General features: G+C 38.4%; 1 long non-coding RNA gene across 1 annotated transcript in view; it reads right to left on the reverse strand.

Moving 5' to 3' along the window:
* Positions 1-16620, reverse strand: part of LOC125325970 — an 82586-nt gene extending 65966 nt beyond the window's left edge. Inside the window, exons 1-2 of the long non-coding RNA XR_007203642.1 lie at positions 16537-16620; positions 16323-16460 (exon numbers count right to left, since the gene is read on the reverse strand). This is a non-coding gene — a long non-coding RNA (uncharacterized LOC125325970). The remainder of the gene's footprint in view (positions 1-16322; positions 16461-16536) is intronic.
* Between the last annotated feature and the right edge of the window lie 1187 nt (positions 16621-17807).

The following is a 17807-nucleotide window of genomic DNA, read 5'->3' on the forward strand; positions in this document are numbered from 1 at the left end:
AAAGCCTTCACCAGTTTTCAAAGGAGCTTCCAGGAAGAAGAAAAAAATCAATACAGTTTTTAAATACTAGAAAGATGAGGCCCACATTGTATATCATCATAGGCAATCTAGAAATTCTAGTACAGCTTCTTTTCTTCAGCTGAAAGGAAAATGTAGAGTCTCTAAGCAAAATCTCAGAACACAGGATTCAGGCAAGAAAGATGTATACAAATATTTGTGGAGAAGAAGAGCAGGCTGCTAGTAGAGATGAACCAAACATTTACACAGAATGGCTAAAAGAGTTTGCAATTACTGTCATGTCACATTTTCTTTGTCATGTGCCTCCATTGTCTCCTTTTAGGTCAATCAAATTTCAGTAGGCTTCTGTTACCACACTTGGACTCGGTTTCAATTTGTTAGATACATCCTTGCAGAAGTGTAAGATGAGACAGTTTTGAAAGAAGATATTTTATTGCCAATGCAGTATTTCGGGATCCAAGCCACAGATCTCCTCCTAGCCATGATACAAATATATAGATACATGTGTATATATGTATATTACACATGCACAAATGCATACATTTATTTGCATATATATATAAAAAAATATATATTTTTAATATGTTGTTACACATACATACATGCATCTTTATAATGAAGTTCTAAGCAGAAAAATTTCACTGGATCAATAGCTAAAATAGATTATTATCAAAAGAGTTGAGAAGAGAGAGTGGGACATGAGAAAACAGCATTAGCAGCCACTTCCTGAATAATTCCCACAATTCAAGGGACATTCTTCGATAAAGCACCATCTCTTCGAAAGCAAACTCTGAGAGCCCCGCTGAAGTGAACACAAACCAGTTCAGAGCATCCCAGGGAAAGTCTAAGGAGAGAGGTCACAGCTGACGAGGAACCCACCCCCAGCTCTGCTGCTATTGCTTAAATGTCGCTCTGTGAATGAGCTGAGACTCACAAACAAGCCTGTTTTCCACCTCTATGAAATAATTAAATATGATACTATTAGCAGCATCAATTAAGGCAGATAAAGTAATAGTCTAATTGAATGCTTGAGGAGGCTAATGGCTTTGCTTTCACTTGATAATGGATTGCACTCCTTACTCGTATGCTATAAAGCCAGACATGGGATCAATACTTCCTTCTGCTTGGAAAATCTGCTTGCCTGGAGCATAATAGATATCTAATTTAAGATTCTTTGCTCAGGCTTTCTTCTCTTAATCAAGGAATAATATATCATTTTTTAAAAAGTACTTTTTTTAGAGGCATAATTTCCCCATCATTGCGTTTTAAGAAAGTTTTAAGTAACTTCCTCAGCTTTAATTCCATGGAAGCAAAAGGTCCATTTATCTTAGGACACATTCCAATGTGTAATTGGTAAAGGAGACTCTCCTGACCAGCTCAGCTGCAGGAACGTGTCCATATCTGGAGCCTTGTTCCCCCAGAAGGGCTCTTGAGGGACTGCAGAATGCAGAGTTTGCATGTTTACAATTAAATAAATCGTGGGGGAAAATCAATTTGGATCATTTCATTGTTTTTCTTGTCCAAGGAAGCATGTGGTTTTTTTCTTCCTCAAGGAAGCCTAAGGCAAACAAATTTTGTAGCATTTCAATCCTGAATCAACGCAAAGGAGAACTCTCAGCCCCAAAATGCATCAGGATACTGAATGCATCCCAGAAAAATATAGCTACTTCAATATAATTCAGAGCTCACATTTTCAAGGACAATAAATATATATTTGCTGTTGAGTGCTGGAGAAGTCTGTCATGAGCAACATAGAAAAACCTTTCAGGTTATTGTAGGACTTTTAAAAGAAATGAGTCGTGAAGAAAGAAATAGTGACCTTTGCTACATTTAACTGAAAAGATGCTTGTATTAACAGAGAGAGTAACCAAACAGACTAAATGGTTGGAAATGAGGTTTCAAAATGCTAAACAAATAATGGCATAATAAGATTTGCATTTAGCACTGAAATCTGTGAGTAGCATTAGCAAAGAACAGCTTTTTCAAGCTGCTGATTCTGCATTTACCAGAAAAATCAGAGCAAACCTGATCACAGGGAGTGAAGGTATGAACTTTATTAAGGATAAGACAAATCCAAGGTGTTTTAGGACACTGTCCTTTCCTCAGTGACAGTATCATGGGTCTCTGGTGTGAGTCCCTCGTTACAAACCCCGTGGTGCCCAGCAGGGGATAGATCACACTCAGTGAGCTGGACACATGAGGAGGAGCAGTACAGAGCTGCTGCTGTTTCTAGGTGGGAGGCTTGAGGATGTGCTAAGGAGGTCTCTCAGACAAGCACTGCACAGCCAGAGCTGGATAAAACAGGAATCCCAGAGCAACCCCTCTGAGCAGAGAGACAAGCAGTTCCTCCAAGGAACCGCTGCTAAGGAGAGGGAGGCTGAGCTATTTCGGGGACTGAAAGCAGTCACTGAGTTGAGGCAGTGGTTATAAATATTCTATATGGGGTTCCATAATGTCATTTAGCCACTGTTATCATGTCAAAGTTTGACTGGAAAACTGTGCACTTGAGACTAACATTATACGATCCAGAGACACCTGGAACAAACACTGAATGAAGCAGATCAAGTAGCTGGTCCCAGAGTGATTCCTCAAGACTCTTCAACCATACACCTTTTACAGGTACGCAATGCAATATACATTTCAAATACATATTATTTAAAGCAGCCCCTTCAAATGACTCCCTTTGCTACTCTGAGGTGATGAGTCTGCATTATCAATCATTCTCCTGAGGAATTCCCAAGCCCTTTCTACCACTGCCTTGGGTCTGAAAAAGCTCCACCTCAGTGCTATCTATATTAAAGCAAGAGATTTAGCTCACAACTTGAAATACATGAAATGCATATAAATAACTTCTAACACATAAGAAGTAAATTAATCCAGAAACTTCGCTGTGAAGACTTTCCCATATAAAAAAAATGTGCTTTTACTGCATTACCTAGAATTATCCAGAAATTTCTGAAGTAAAGATTGGTTAAGAAAAAGGTTTCAAGTGTCGATACACAGCAGGTTGGCAACACTTTTTCAAATATAAATGACTATTGATATACCTTTCTAATACAAACATAGTAATCCCAGGAAATGCACACTGCTTGTACTGTTGCTTTTTACTTACGGACGACTCAAGAACTCCTTTGAAAGTCCTCTTAAACTCAAAAACAAGGTGCCTGTTATTGAGAGGGAAACGCAGACAAAGAAGCCAGATAAAAAACCTGGCTTCACGAGCTCAGACATAACATTTCTGGTCTGCACATCCTGGAATGGACACTTGCAACACTATATTACATTTCTAAGAATACAAATGCTCTTGTCTCAGTGCAGAGAACTCTCCAGATTTAGAATGAGAGAAAAGAGGTACAAGCAGAACTATTTTATTGCCATTTAGCTCTTCCCACAGGTGCCCAAGTTCAAAAATTAGACCTTCAAAGCCTGTCTCTCCCCAGCCACTTCCTCAAAGTTCTTCAGCACATAAGGGTTTTTCAGTAAGCTCCCACGGTTTACTGAGACCTCTCTGATTTCTGCAGTCATGCTCTCAATCCAGGATTATTCTCCTTTCACAGTCCCTCTCTGCCTGTCCATGGCCTCCAGACACGTTGTATTAAGCCATTATAAATCAAAAGTGAAGGAGGTTTTCTTTTTCCTCTGCCATCATCCCCCATTCCTCTCTGCATCCTGTCCAACAGCACACAGGCAAAACCATCCATCATATCAAAGTGTACATTTGTATTGTTCCTCCTTGAGGGAATTTCAGTTCCCTGCTCACTCCCTGCAGACACAGCATGAAAGGGAGGTTGGGCTTGCTTCTGCACTCGGGCTACCCTTTTAAACTGGAACCAGTTCAATATTGACTGTCAGATAGCAGAGTAAAGCACTCAAGACTGCCCAAATAGAAGGTAGGATGCTCAGCGGGAAGGAGGTACAGACAAATTCTTAGTGTGCCTGAGTGAAGTGTCTAAGTGACAAACTGAGGTAAAATGAGAACCAACACCACTATCAGGGCTTACTCCATGAATATTTCTTCATAAAGACATATTGCAGAAAGCCTGGCTAAATGCATCCTTTGCCTACTTTGCACTTAGCATTCTCAAGACACCAGCTGCATGTCATCTGTGAAGCATCTTGTAATTCTAAAATTTAATTTGATAATCATTTCTGTTTCCTCTATTAACTCTAATGAAGCAGGCTCATTAATTTTCCAACAGGTACTGCTTATTTTATCAAGCTGATATGTCAAAGCATAGCAATGTAAGGAGGGCCTTCCCTCCTTCCCCAGGTCTGAAGAAATTTGCTCTGAAAGGCAATGTGCACACACTGGATTCAGTCCAGAGTCCAAGAACACTGTCAGACTTTGTAAAGCCTTGCAGAGTCATTACTGCTGGAACTGAAGACAACTGCACTTCCTCTGACACGTGCAAGGACATGAAGGTAGTGCTGTTATTCCTCTTACCCCTGACAGATGCATGAGTACTCAACAGAAAACATTAAGTCACTTCTGATGTCTTAGCACAAGACATATTTAAATGCTTAGGAGAAGACACCAAATAGCTCTTTATCTCTTGCATGTCCAAACTGTCTCCTGGTAGTTGAAAACACATACATAAATTCTGTCATTTCATTTCAGGTAATAAAACCGCCATCAACTAATCAGCCAAATCACAGGAATGTGGAACAGTGGCAAAAAGCTGAAGTGCACCAAAATCCCAGCTACTGGCAACACCACTGACAAGAGAGGCTGAATTTCCAGGAAAGAGCAAACAATGAGCTATGGCTGCATGCTGAAACAATAGAAATGTGTAAACCCCTGTAGTAAATCAGATGCTGCCAACAGCTTCAGAGGTTTTTATAGCAGAAAAAACCATGCTAACAGGAGTTTTCAGCATATAAAATGGAGACTGAGAGAGCAACATACTTGAATGGGAAAGGCAAAAAAATCATCATGCTTCCTATAACTAGTTATGATTTCTCATTATACAAATGTGCCTTGAAGAGTCACATTAATGCAGGGTTATTATACCCAGTAACTACTGACCCCGGGGTCACAAATTAAAATCAACCAGATCTACAACTCTATTTAAATTATAATACACCTCTCATTTCATGGAGGAATCTCATCATGAAGATCATAACTGCAAATTGCCCACCACACACATTAGGCAGAAGTTGGATTTATTTTAAATTAAAAAGCAGCATTTCTTATACCCCACCAGCATACTATCAGTGTCATTAAAACATTTTGGAAAGCTCTAGTTTTAGTTTGCCTTCAACTTCTCTGTGGTAGAAAAATAAGTTACTTATTTGAATTAACATTCTTGATACATAATGTTAACTCTTTTCTGGCTTGTCTTTTCTCAGGTTATCAGAACAGTTAAATTTATCCTTCTACCATAAAATGTCAGAAGAAATTTAAGACCGTGTTAAACATGGATTTGAAAAAAAAAAAAAAAATTGATCAGGTTAGGCTTCATTAAAGTTTATGGTGCAAGGAAAGTAACATATGCCTCCAAACAGGTTAATAAACTCATAAAAAAGATATTAATGGCACTGACCAAATGTAAACTGTTTGATAATCTGAAGCATGTCAAGACAGGTAGAACTTTTCCACAAGACTTGGCAATAACAGAATATTTCAGAGAACAAAATATTTCAGTTGGAAGAGACCCACAAGAATCATCTAGTCTGACTGCAATATATATCACCTGTAATTTTTATCCCAAAAGAGCTTAAAATGTTTGTCTGACTTCATGCATAACAATCACTTAATCCACTGAAATACAGCAGCTAAATTAATCAGAGCTAGAATTGAAGAATAGGGATAAAAATTTGAGAGAACATTGTCATTGTTTAGAGTCTACAACATTTGTTAAAGGACACAAAAATTAACTATGGAAGAGCACTTAAAAAAAAACAAAGAGGAAAATAAGCACTAAAAATTAGATATGAAACTGAAGCAATATGCTCTGGACTTCAGCCTCAAAGCATTGGAAGTGAATCAGTGCTTAACAACTTCTGTGGATTATGTTTAATTTTTGGCAATCCAGTGAGACATTTTGCTAACAATGCACGTAAACAGAGCAGAGCAAAAATGTACTTTTTAACATTTAAATTTCCAGGAAATTCTTTTTCCATCTCTCTTCGGCCAAAACTGAAAAACATCTACTTGATACAGTAGTTTGACCCCTCAGAGTGTGCAGGGTGTGATCAATTTGTCTTATGCCATGTTAACAATTTTTTTTTAATATCAGTGCTAGAAGTGTCAAGGAAACATCATATCCTTGTCTAAGTTTTTATGGCATAAAATGAGAGTGAAGTACAAAAAAATTCAACATAAACCATAAATATTATGAACCTCAGCCAAGTTCAACTATATGGGTGAAATTCTGTTCTCAAAGTACCAAATAATTCTGAACAAATGCTAATGGAGAATGAACCATCAGGAACTATTAGCTCAATCCGTTTCTGCACAGGGAATTTTTTGTGAATTGCCCTGTGTTGCCTTGGACAAAGGTAGAGAATAGATTTCTCACTTTGAGCAGTCAGCCTTTACAGTGAAGGGCTACCAACGGGAACAGAAACCCCCTCCTGTCAAACCCCTTTCCACACAGCAAACAGCATTGTCCAGAATTTCGCTGCAGCAGCCCCTTGCCAGCAAAGCACAGGTTACAGGCTCACTGCAGAACAGCCATTAGTGAAAGGCAGAACCAGACAGGGCTGATTAATAGGGACGAACTGGAGTGGCACTGGGAAATAAAGAGGGACACAGATCATCGTGATGGACAGCTGACATGTACGCAGGAGAGTCACTGCCAGGATTAGTACAGCTTAAAAAGGTGTTTGAAAGGACGACGTACTCGTTTCTAGAAATTTTTGTCACATACAATGTGGGGTCAAGATGGTGAAAAAGTATACAGAAGTGTATTTAACGAAAATGAACCTAGGCAGAATCCAACCTCTGGGTAAAGGACAATATGAAAAGCGGAAAGGGAAGCAAGGTCCTCTGAAGGTCAAGTTCAAATGTTAGATAGGAAAGAAAATTGCAAGCCTGCAGAGGAATAAAAAGCAAAGTTAAAAATTATCAGAACCACCAGCAGTACACAATCTTTTGGCAGTATTCTCAAATCAAACATGAATTTGCTACAAAAATTGGGACATTAAGCTTTGAAAGTCTGTTCAGGGAGCAATAGAGCAGAACAACATCTTAAAGATGCTTTGGAGAAAGAATCTGTAATGGTTAGAGGCACCTGAAAAGACTAAGTCAAAGCAACTCAAGAAAACCTGATAATGGAATCACAGAGCATGAGAGAAGGCAGGCAGTGACAGTATCCCTCAGAGAAAAGGGCAGAAATCCTAGTCATTCTGGATTTAATGGCAAAGGGATGGGCAGTGGGGTGGACAGATCGAGATGTTAGATCAGAGAGAAAACAATTCTGAAAGAGAGCTGTATCCAAGGGGTGTTCACACAAAGGGAATTATGTCCACATATTCACAGCAATTCTTTAAGGTTTTCCCAGAGCTATGATTCTAACTCCGTTCACAGGCACCAACACCTGCCTACAAAACATGACATTTTGAGAGACTGAAATGATCTGAGCACTGCATTTCCTTTTCAGATGGCTCATACTCCTCATATACGTCTCTGGCTATGACAGCACCAAGGAAGGAAGGACATGAACATCTAATTTCTAGGCCCTCTACATAAAATACGCTCCCAGAGCTACAGCCCCAATGGCACCAGGTCTTCTTTATTGTTCAGATTTGGTAAACACCAAACACACTCTGCAGACTGTGGTAGTTTCGCCTAAAATACAACATTCTGCACAAGCCTTGAAAGCTTTCTACTGAGCTCAGAAGCTGTGTTTTCACATGGATGTCAAACCAGCACAAATACCCTTCACTCAGAAAGTTCAAGATTCTCAAGGATATATTTTCAAGAACTCAAACCATCCTGATAACCACAGTGTTGATTATGGTGATCTGTTTTCTTGTTTAATTTCCTGTACTCTGAAACCGTTGCACAAACCTCGCCTGTATGTTTGAACATGTTTGGGTTTTAACCTTGAAGATCTGTGATGATTTTAGGCAAAGCTTACAGCCAATAGAATGTTCTTCTCAAGTCTATTTCCAAATATATAACATTTATATCATTGCTCAACAGAAGCACCAGAAAACCACGCACTCTCCTTGTATGAAGGCATGACACCACACATGCAGAAACTACCCTAAGTCACAGGAATAATATTCCCTTCTAGTATTTCCCAGTGTCAAAGCTTAAAAAAAACCACAAAGCAAATCACAATATGTAGCCTGTTTGTCCCTAAGAACACCCATAAATTCTTTCTCACCGGATTTTGTTCCCATCTCAGCTGGAAGCATCCCTTTCGCTTTTTATTTTCCTCCAGCTTTATCACTGGATGACAACAGGAAGAAGGCTCTGATCTCTGCTAAAGTATCAGGCAGACAAGTACTCAAAGTGTACAGGTGAAACATAATTCTTACAGTGCTTGGGGCTGGGTTGATGGCTGGTTTTTTTCCTTTGGGCGTTGCTGGGTTTTTTCTGGGGTGGGGTTTTTTGTTTCATTTTTGCCTTTTTTTAAAAATCCAGTTCTTCACATTCACATGTTTGTGGTAGTGATTTTTAGGAAATTTCAGTGAGTTTGTTTGAATTTTTCCAAAGTTATTTAGTTAGGTAAGTAAGCAGTCAAACGCAGGTTTCAGCAAGGTAAATGCTTTAGCTGAACACACAGACAAGATTTCCTAAGTGTGTTTCCTGTGCAAATACTTAACATAAGGAAGCCCACACAGACCAAGTTGGTTTCTCTGCCAGGCTTTATCCACACTGCATGACTGAAGGTGGAACCTTCAAGAGTACAAGATAATACCAAGATTTATTCTATTTTGCTGCATATTTGCTTTTCATAATTTCCACTGTTGAACCAGCTAGACTGCTAACCTAGAGAAATACCTTGCTTGGCTGGATATATCCAAATATTTGTGTTTCTGGTTTTAGGCAGCAATGTTTCCAGTTTACAACCAACATAGCAGGCAGCTGACTAGAAAGGCTCAATTAGTACAAATGTTATGGTCAAAGATTATCAATAAAGCCAATGCTTCAGAGTTCTGCAGATTGCTGTTGTTTGCATCAATATTCACTGGGCAACACTAAGACCAACTAAGAAAACTCAGATATTACATACTTTGCTGTTTATAACCTAGTCTAATTACTTAAATGGAACTTTAACTGTATTCATGATCAAATGTCTTGTCAGTAACAACCAGGGCATCAAATTCAGTTTTATTTTCTCTAGAGCAGTGGCAGTGAGCTGTTTCAATTATAGTGAAATTGTTTTGTCAGCACATTGTTTAAAAGAGCAATAGGGCTGTGCTGTACAAAAATACAGATACCGCTTACTGTGACTTACTGAAAAAGAGAACTTGCATAACCTGCTAATCTCTTCAGAGTGCTCAGTACTATAAATATGTCAAACCCCCTGAAATCTCCATATTAAAGTATTTGAGAAGGTAGAATGTGAGTAGAAGACATTCGCTTGGATCAAATTACTATGAAGAGCCTTTGGAGCTACTTTTTACAATGTCATTCAATGAAAAGCTAAGAGAGATTTTTATCTTTCCATGATTACTAGATCATTACATTTAATAAATGTAATGCTGTTTAACACTATTGTAAAAGAAATGTACTTTTCCAATGGCCTGAGTCATCTTTTGCCTTCAACCTCCTCTTCAAAACACCACTTGCTTTGGACTGACCATTAAGTTGTGATTTAATCTATAAATAGTTGAGAGGAAAAAAAGCTCTGTTCCCAGTCAAAAAACAAGCAAGTTTTTACACTGAAAAAATGCAAACCTATCCTGTAATGCTCCCTAATCTATAAATAATTAGATCTCAAGTGCTTTCTAAAGGTCAGTGATACTATCTTTTCCCTCTTGAGAGATAAACCAAGGCTGTAGCAGAGCAATGTGGCCTCTCCAGATCCACCCCGTCAGTGACAGACAAAAACAAAATCAGGTCTCCAGAGGTCCAATGGAGTGCTCTACTTGCCACCTTCTTCATACACCGGATGTACCTCAGGTATGTTTGTGGCTTCAGAGAGATTAAAGGAGTCAGCTTTGACTCATGTAACTTTCAGATTAAATGGAGCATGTGAATTAAATGGAATAACTAAAACATTTTGAACATGTAATATGAAGCAGTGATTTTAAACTCTTAAGAGATGGAAAAAATGGCAGGTGAATTTTTGTGCTCACAGTTAGGCAGAGACCTAGCTGAAGAAATTGAGTTTGTAACTGAATGCATATTGAACACAATGATGCATACTCTTAATCATCTCTTGAAAACACCTGATTTCATTTAAAGCAACACTCTTTATTCCTCTTGGTTTTTGCTTGTTTTGAATATTCAGAAGCACACCACCTTTCCAGTTCCCTGCACTTACCCTGACCCTCTCAAATCTGACTGGAAATGTCACTTAAAGCATAAGCAGGCCAGGTCCTCAGAGCGTTCATTTTTCACTCACTGCTTGAATTTAAAACCAGCCTTCTCATTTGCAAATTTTTAATTAGATTAACAGGTTTTTTTTTCCTTTGGACACAGAACTCTTCATGAATTAGCTTGGTTACAGCTTCCTCTATAAATTTAACAATTACATCGGTGGCTGGAACTGGATGATCTTTAAGGCTCCAATACTCATCAAGTCCATTTCTGTCATGACTATCACATTGTACTTTCTAAAACACATTTAGCTATGGCTTGGAGATCTTTGAACTCCTGAGACAGTTTAAAAGAAGCAAGCTCCAGGGCAAATATGGATCATCTAAGGAAAATAAGGTCTGAAATCAGCTGTCAAAAAATCTGACAGAATTCCAGCAGAAATTTCTGTATTTCAAATATTTCATAAAGTTGCAAAAAATAATTTTCCAGCAGGTCATCTGCAGAAAATGTTGTTATAGTAGTACCAGAATACCAGAATATGCTGATTGAAACGAATTCTTTTTTTACAAAAAGGAAAAATCAAAATGCAGAACTCAGACTTTTACTATCTCATTTTAAGCTTTCATTTTCCTCATTTCAAATTCCCTTGTTCCATTTATCTTTAATCCTCTTGTATGCGTTGATATGAATTATTCAATTGCAGTGAAAAATAATGTTTTCCAAAGTTCATTTGATTATTTGAGCCTTTCCTTGAAATATTTTGAAACTTTGATTTTTCACTATGCTTCAGACGGAAAACACTAAATTGCTTGAAAATTTCCCTGTTATTTTTCCAGCCCATGAAATAAGAAAATTATCACTGGGGAAAAAGCAAGGATATTCCCTCAACCTGCAAAAAATCAAAGAAACAGTGTAGAAACAAACCATTTCAAAATAAAACCTACGTGGTTTTCTAGCATGATGAAAACACCAGATTAGGAAGGTACAGCCCTCCCATGAGGTCATGAAGTTAAAGTAGAAGCCAATAACATTTTGTGTTCATGTGTGATATTCAATATCGAATGGCCCCTCATGTCGTGTCAGGTTAGGAGGTTCACCCAAAAAGCACTGCTCGATAAAATGATGTGAGGAGCTCTACTATAGGGTTTGACCTCACATAGCTTAAGGGCAGATGCCAGTGAAGCACTGTCACCAGCTGAGGTGAAAATTCACCTCATTTCCTTAACAAACCAACCTGATCTACATCCTTTTTTTTTCCTGGAGCTGTGTAAGATGTCAAGATCTGACCTACTCTGAACCAGCTCGCTGAGGGACAGAGCGCCATTTTTTCTTACTGCAACTTTCATCTCTGAGATGAGGAAACAACCACTAGGGATGTCAGTTTTATGGCATGTCCTGGAATGATTTGAGACAGGAAGCACCTTTTCTGAGATGAAAAGGCAGTTTTCTACTGAGTGTCCAAGGCCAGCTAAAGGAAAAGGGTTATTAGCACAATAAAAATCATGAATGGTTCACCACCATATTCCAAAGTCAGAAACAGCATCCAGATTTATGAGCTATAAATGTTCTTGGAGTCAAAGGAAATCCAGCACCCTTTGACTCTGTCCCTATCACTCCACTTTTTCTTCTGGGAAAATACGTAATAGAAATAAAATGCATAAATGGGTATGGAAAGGCTGGAGTTGCCCTTCCTTTTCATGTCGGGTTTGCGGATGGGTATCTACATCACAGAAAAGTGTCGTCGTTAATTATTATCAGCCAGTACAGCTACCACCATGATCCGGCAATTTCTCACACCCCAAAGTCCATCCATTCACCCCAAGCAAAGTTCTTGACAGAAACACCCAGCTTATACTAAGAAAATTGGCATATGCAGTCTCACTTCTCTAGGAGTTTAGCTCAAGCTGATTTAGGGCCACCTGGATATCTCTGTCAGCTCCCTTGCTGATGAGAATTGCCAAATTAAGCTCTTCCCTTCAATTGTCACGAGTGCCTTATTTCATCTGCAGCCTTGATTGCCCCCTTAAAGTACACCAGGGAAGTACCTGCTATGCACATCAAGCAGGAAGATGGAAGAGTGCAAAACACAGATCTAGAGTGATTATCCAAAAATCAGACTGCTGAGAAATGAAGCACAATATCAGTTAAAGTGTCACTAAAACAGAGTTATGAGTACAGTCAGGTAAAATACCCGATAATTGCTTATAATTTTCAGTGTTTGGAAAACAATTTCCGGGCCAGATGTTTTCACATTGTATTAGATGTTTCACTCCCTGTCAAGAGTTGTACATTTTCCCTAGTTTATGATTCAAGGTGTTAATCATATTCAGTCTTTCAAGATGATTACCTGGTAACATTAACATACAAATGTACAGTGATTATCTCTGCTTTTCAGAATTCTTTGCATTTTGCACAAGGAAAACAAATAATAAAAGAAATAAATCAGTCTCCTTCAACTTGCATGATGCCTATTACAAAATGAAATTACTATGAATTCAGAGTCTATGAAAATTAGGTATTAATCAACTTCAAAGCACAGAAAACTTTCACCTAAGCTTGAAAGTAGCAGCACAGAGTTAGAATCTTTCAATAGGCTGGAACTGACAGGCATTACTGCCTCATAAAACAAACACATTCCTCACCTCCAGCAATCATACAGTGCTTTCATATCCTATTGATAAGACTAACCAAGTGCTGAGTATCTGCAGCCATTTCTGCCTGAGGAATATACACCAATTTACAGTATACTATCATAAAAAATTAGGATACTATTTCAGAGCGTAGAGGAAAATACTATCAAATATCCAGGCTTCTATCGTGAAACAGTAAAAACTATGTAGCAAAACTGGGTCATGTTCAACACCATCTGAATCTAAAAAAAATACAGGTTATTTACACAGGAACTTGATAAAGGCAGTATGATGGGAATACATCTCCAGCTCCCACTGATTTCCCTGAAGTTCCATGAAGTATCTAATTTTGTTCCTAGTGGATTAATACATTTTTTCTATGTCTGAATTCATTATGTCCTGCTGCTTAAAGCAAACAGGGACCATCACAGCAACAGTTCTGTGTAGTCACTGCTAGACACATTTATGCAAGACTTGAATTTTGAGCCCTTGTCTTGTCAGATTTCTTAATGAGTTCATAAAATAAACTTTAATGTGCATAGTACATTGTCCTGTAACTATGAGATATCCAAATGGCTCATGACAGGTATTCAGAGGGATAGAGCACAAGTCTCCTTCCTTCCCAGCAGGAACCAGTGGTGAATACAAGGGAACACAGCCTAGGCAGGAACACCAGATCTAGATTTACACACACCCCCACTAACGGGGCGTAATGCTGGCTAATTCCTGGTGCTATGCTCTGCCCATTGCTCTTGCTTCTGTTTTTCTGTTGGGCCTTTCATGTTACACCATCAAGGCTGAGTGATTTAAAATAAAATAAATCCGATTAATCTTTCAATCACTTCATTTTTATTTCTTTATCCTTTGCTCTCATAGTTGATACTGCCCCGGTCCTTTTGACCCCTCCACAGTTCTGGCAATGAAAGATATTATTTTCAAAGAATATGGGAGAAAAAGCCAGAGGGAAACATCAATGCACCCACATTTCCCTTTGTTTTTCTTCCCTAAACTCATACATATTCGTACTGCAGTCCAGCAAACAGCTTCTCTTATCAGGCAGGAGCCAGGATCACCTATTTCAGAGTTTTCCAGTATTATCAAAACACCTGGATTCAAAAACAGAAGTGATAAATCATCAAAAGCAGCAAATGAAGAGAAATGTTTCTCTAGGTTCATGAGAAAAAATATAAATGGGAAAGTTTGTATCAACTCCATTATAAATGAGTTGCAGCATTTTGCCAATAATTTATTAGTCCTGATTTCACTATGATGACAGTGCATCTCACTCCTGCTCATTTTAGTGCTATTATACAGTTCGCTTCTTCACACTGAATGATATCTTCCTTTGCAAGCAATGCCAACTTGACTGCCAAGCCAGACTTCAAGCTCCAATGGCACTGATGACTCCATGATTTTCAGGGTGAGGTGCCAACAGTGTCATCTACAAGTTCCAAAAAACCAAACCTCTGCCTGAATCACTCTCCTGTTCTCCAGTTCCAGGCTGGTTCTCAGAAGGTTAGGTAAATTCCTGGTACTTTTGGCCATTTGCTAGTAATTTGCATGAAGACAGGATGTCACTTTAAATTTTGCACCTCAGAGCCTCATTAAACATAGAATATGCTACTGAAAGAAATCCCATAAAGACAGTAAGAGCCAAAAGAATGAATCCTGCATTTCATTCAAGCCACAGGCAAAAGGATTACAAACTTCATGATGTGAAATGATGTCTGCACAGAGCAGCAATGACAATTAAGACCTGGGCAAGGGATTTATATGTGATGGGCACAGTGATGACTGTCTAATGTCTTCAAGCCTACATTCTTAATACACTTCTGCATTTAATATTAATTTTACTTTTCTCTATATTGATTCCATAATTTATCTATATACACTTGATTTTATTTTTCTTCAATTTTTTAAAGTCTAGCTAAAAAATAAAACCTATGCAGAAATTACACCAAGCTTTGCCCCCAGCGACTCACCAAAATCCCTCAACCATTTAAGAAAAAGTACTCAAAAGCTTATCAGTCCACAGCATGTTCTTTCCTTGACATATGGGCTTTTAAACTTTCTCTGGTGCACACCAGTGTGGTCTATTGAGTTATTACCTTACAGACTGCATTTTCAAAGGAGACTAACTTTTGCTTGGCCATAAGGCTTGTAGATTGACAAGGGGGGAAAAAAATCACACAGTGCTTTAAGGGCACAAGCCCCCATCACTACCTTTCCCAAACCTTGTTTACTCTTCCTGTGTGAGTTATTAGAGGTAAATTAGCATCCAAGGAAAAGCTTGAAAGATTTTTTTTTTTATAAAGGTACCTCAAAAGAAGAGCCAGTGGCCCAGCATGTATTCCTCATTTTCCACCTCATGATCTGCATTATGTATCTTTTATTCCCTCTGACTTTTCTTTAGCTTAGAGCAATATTATGTAATAAAAGTGGAGGCAAACCACCTTTAACTACCTCAGTTTTAAAGGAATAATTACTTTAGCACAGAATTTGACTTAGAATTTCAAGCACATAAATCTATGTTTACACACACTTTTTCAAAATATTTTTCTGTTAAAACTTTAATGATTATTTAGAAATAATGAAGCAAAGTGAGTGTTATTTCTGGAAAGTTAGCCATCTTTCAACACTAGCTAAGAGAAAGTCCCAACAAATGGAACTGTTTGAGGAGTAATTAATGCACTTGATGTCTATTTTTATTGTAGGACTACATGATTAATGAGCTGTCATAGTCTTAAGGCATTCCCTGGCATGTTTCTGTAAGCTTGTTCAGATAATAAGCCTTAAGAGATGAATGAAGCATGTCCTGCCAGATCTGCTGGGATGATTTCCTTGTATGATAACCGGGGGACATGAAGTATCTCAGCTATTCCTAAAATATAATCTGTCTGCTCATTAATCAAATCCTGTCTCACGCTGTGTGAGTGCCATGACGAAGAAGAGAAGCACATGACAATAATGCACACACAGGGTCAAACAATCTGGATTCTTCAGTTGTGTGGGCTTCCCCAGGAGAAGGAAAGGTGTACACAAGACGTTGTCAGCTCTGAGAGAACTGGTCCACAGGGCACAGTGTGCAATGACCATCACACCACAGATAAAGTCAGAGAAAGCAAACAATACTTGCCTTAATCTGATGAATCATTTTCCAGGATCTCTGGGAGCAGGACTTCTGTCAGGACACAACATAGGCCTCCAATCATTGTCCTTTCGTGTGGGCTTACCTCAGAAAGAGTACTTGCAGAGAGGACATTGTGCGATCACCGCTCAAGGACTTCCTGGAAAAGGAATTGTTCTGAGGAGTAAGTTTTCCTCTGTAAAGCAGGATCAGGTGGTCAGCTGGTTACTCTTGGCAGGTTTTTCTGTAGAGACAGAAAGTCAAGAGGTCACTAGAAAGTATTTTTAAAAGAGAGGTATTCTATAGTGAACACAGCATACTTTTAAAGCCTCTTTGCCTAATTTGTGGGTGGTGGTGTAGTGTTCTGGTTGATTTTTTTCTGTTTGTCTTTCCTCAAAAAAATAATCTGAATTATGACTTCCCTGACTCTGAGATATTGCATCTAAAGCCACAGGGACAGAAGGCACTGCCCACTAGTCTTTCCTATCCTAAGTTATTTGGCAAATTCCTGAAATGCACCTGCTGATATTAGGAAATTATTTGGATGACTTTAAACAAGGGTGGAGCTAGACACACCGAGAGCTAAAAATTGTACCCTGATGGTCCCTCTGTATCTACTAACTGAAGTAGAAACAGTGCAGCAGAGAAGCCACCCCAGCATCTATAATAATAGCTCTGGGTTGTTCATCACTAACACCAGCAACAAATGCAAAATTACCAATTAGAAGTGAAGCCCTATCGCCTCCTGGGTTTCTTTTCTGTGCTGTCACGAGCAGAGCTTTAGACTCTCTGAACAAAAAGGATAGCTCGCAATACAAGCTGTAAAATTTCACATCACTGTCACATCGAATGAATTTAGAGAGAAGCATCTCCGGATTGCAGAGTACTGTGAGAAAGTTGCCAGGAAACAAAGTATTCCTCCTTTTTTCTCTTATGTTTCTCTAACCTAATTTTCCTTTCTCTGTTCCTATTCATCAGATGCAATGGCTTGTCCATCTTATTTTGTACTATAGTATTTTGACAGACTAAAGGTTTTCAATAGTCAGATGGTAACTAGGTTTACTAGTTTTCAATTGCAAAAGAAAATAAATCCCAAAACAGCCAGCATTTCTTGTAACTTATCTCTTTTTGTTCTATTTCTTTTATTTACCAAGCATAAAACAAAGACCAAAACTAGATTGAGATAATTTTCACAGTTTGTTCCATCAGAGCAACACCAAGTCATGATGCTTTCTCTGAGTTCCTAAATACCTAGAAGACAGGATTTGGTTTTTATGATTTGTTGTTGTTTAGGGTGTTTTTCAAATAAGAATTAAAATCTGAAGGATTCATTTGAACTAAGAGGTCTTCAAAACAGAAACAATTATTGAAAGGTTAGCTGCAGAGAATCCTGATAAAGATCAGGAAAACTGGATGCAATGATTATAGCTCACCTCTTTACTGAAATCTAAGGCCAGAAAGAGAAAAATCTTCTAATCAGACTGTTATTTTTGCAACAAAACCATCCTATGTTGGTGCTTATTAAACAGCAAAGTCTGTCCACACCAATTGAATGAAATAAATTTCTAATACCTGAAGAAATAAAAAGAGG

The sequence above is a fragment of the Corvus hawaiiensis genome, chromosome 5 (genome assembly GCF_020740725.1).
Source record: "Corvus hawaiiensis isolate bCorHaw1 chromosome 5, bCorHaw1.pri.cur, whole genome shotgun sequence".
Taxonomy (NCBI): Eukaryota; Metazoa; Chordata; class Aves; order Passeriformes; family Corvidae; genus Corvus; species Corvus hawaiiensis.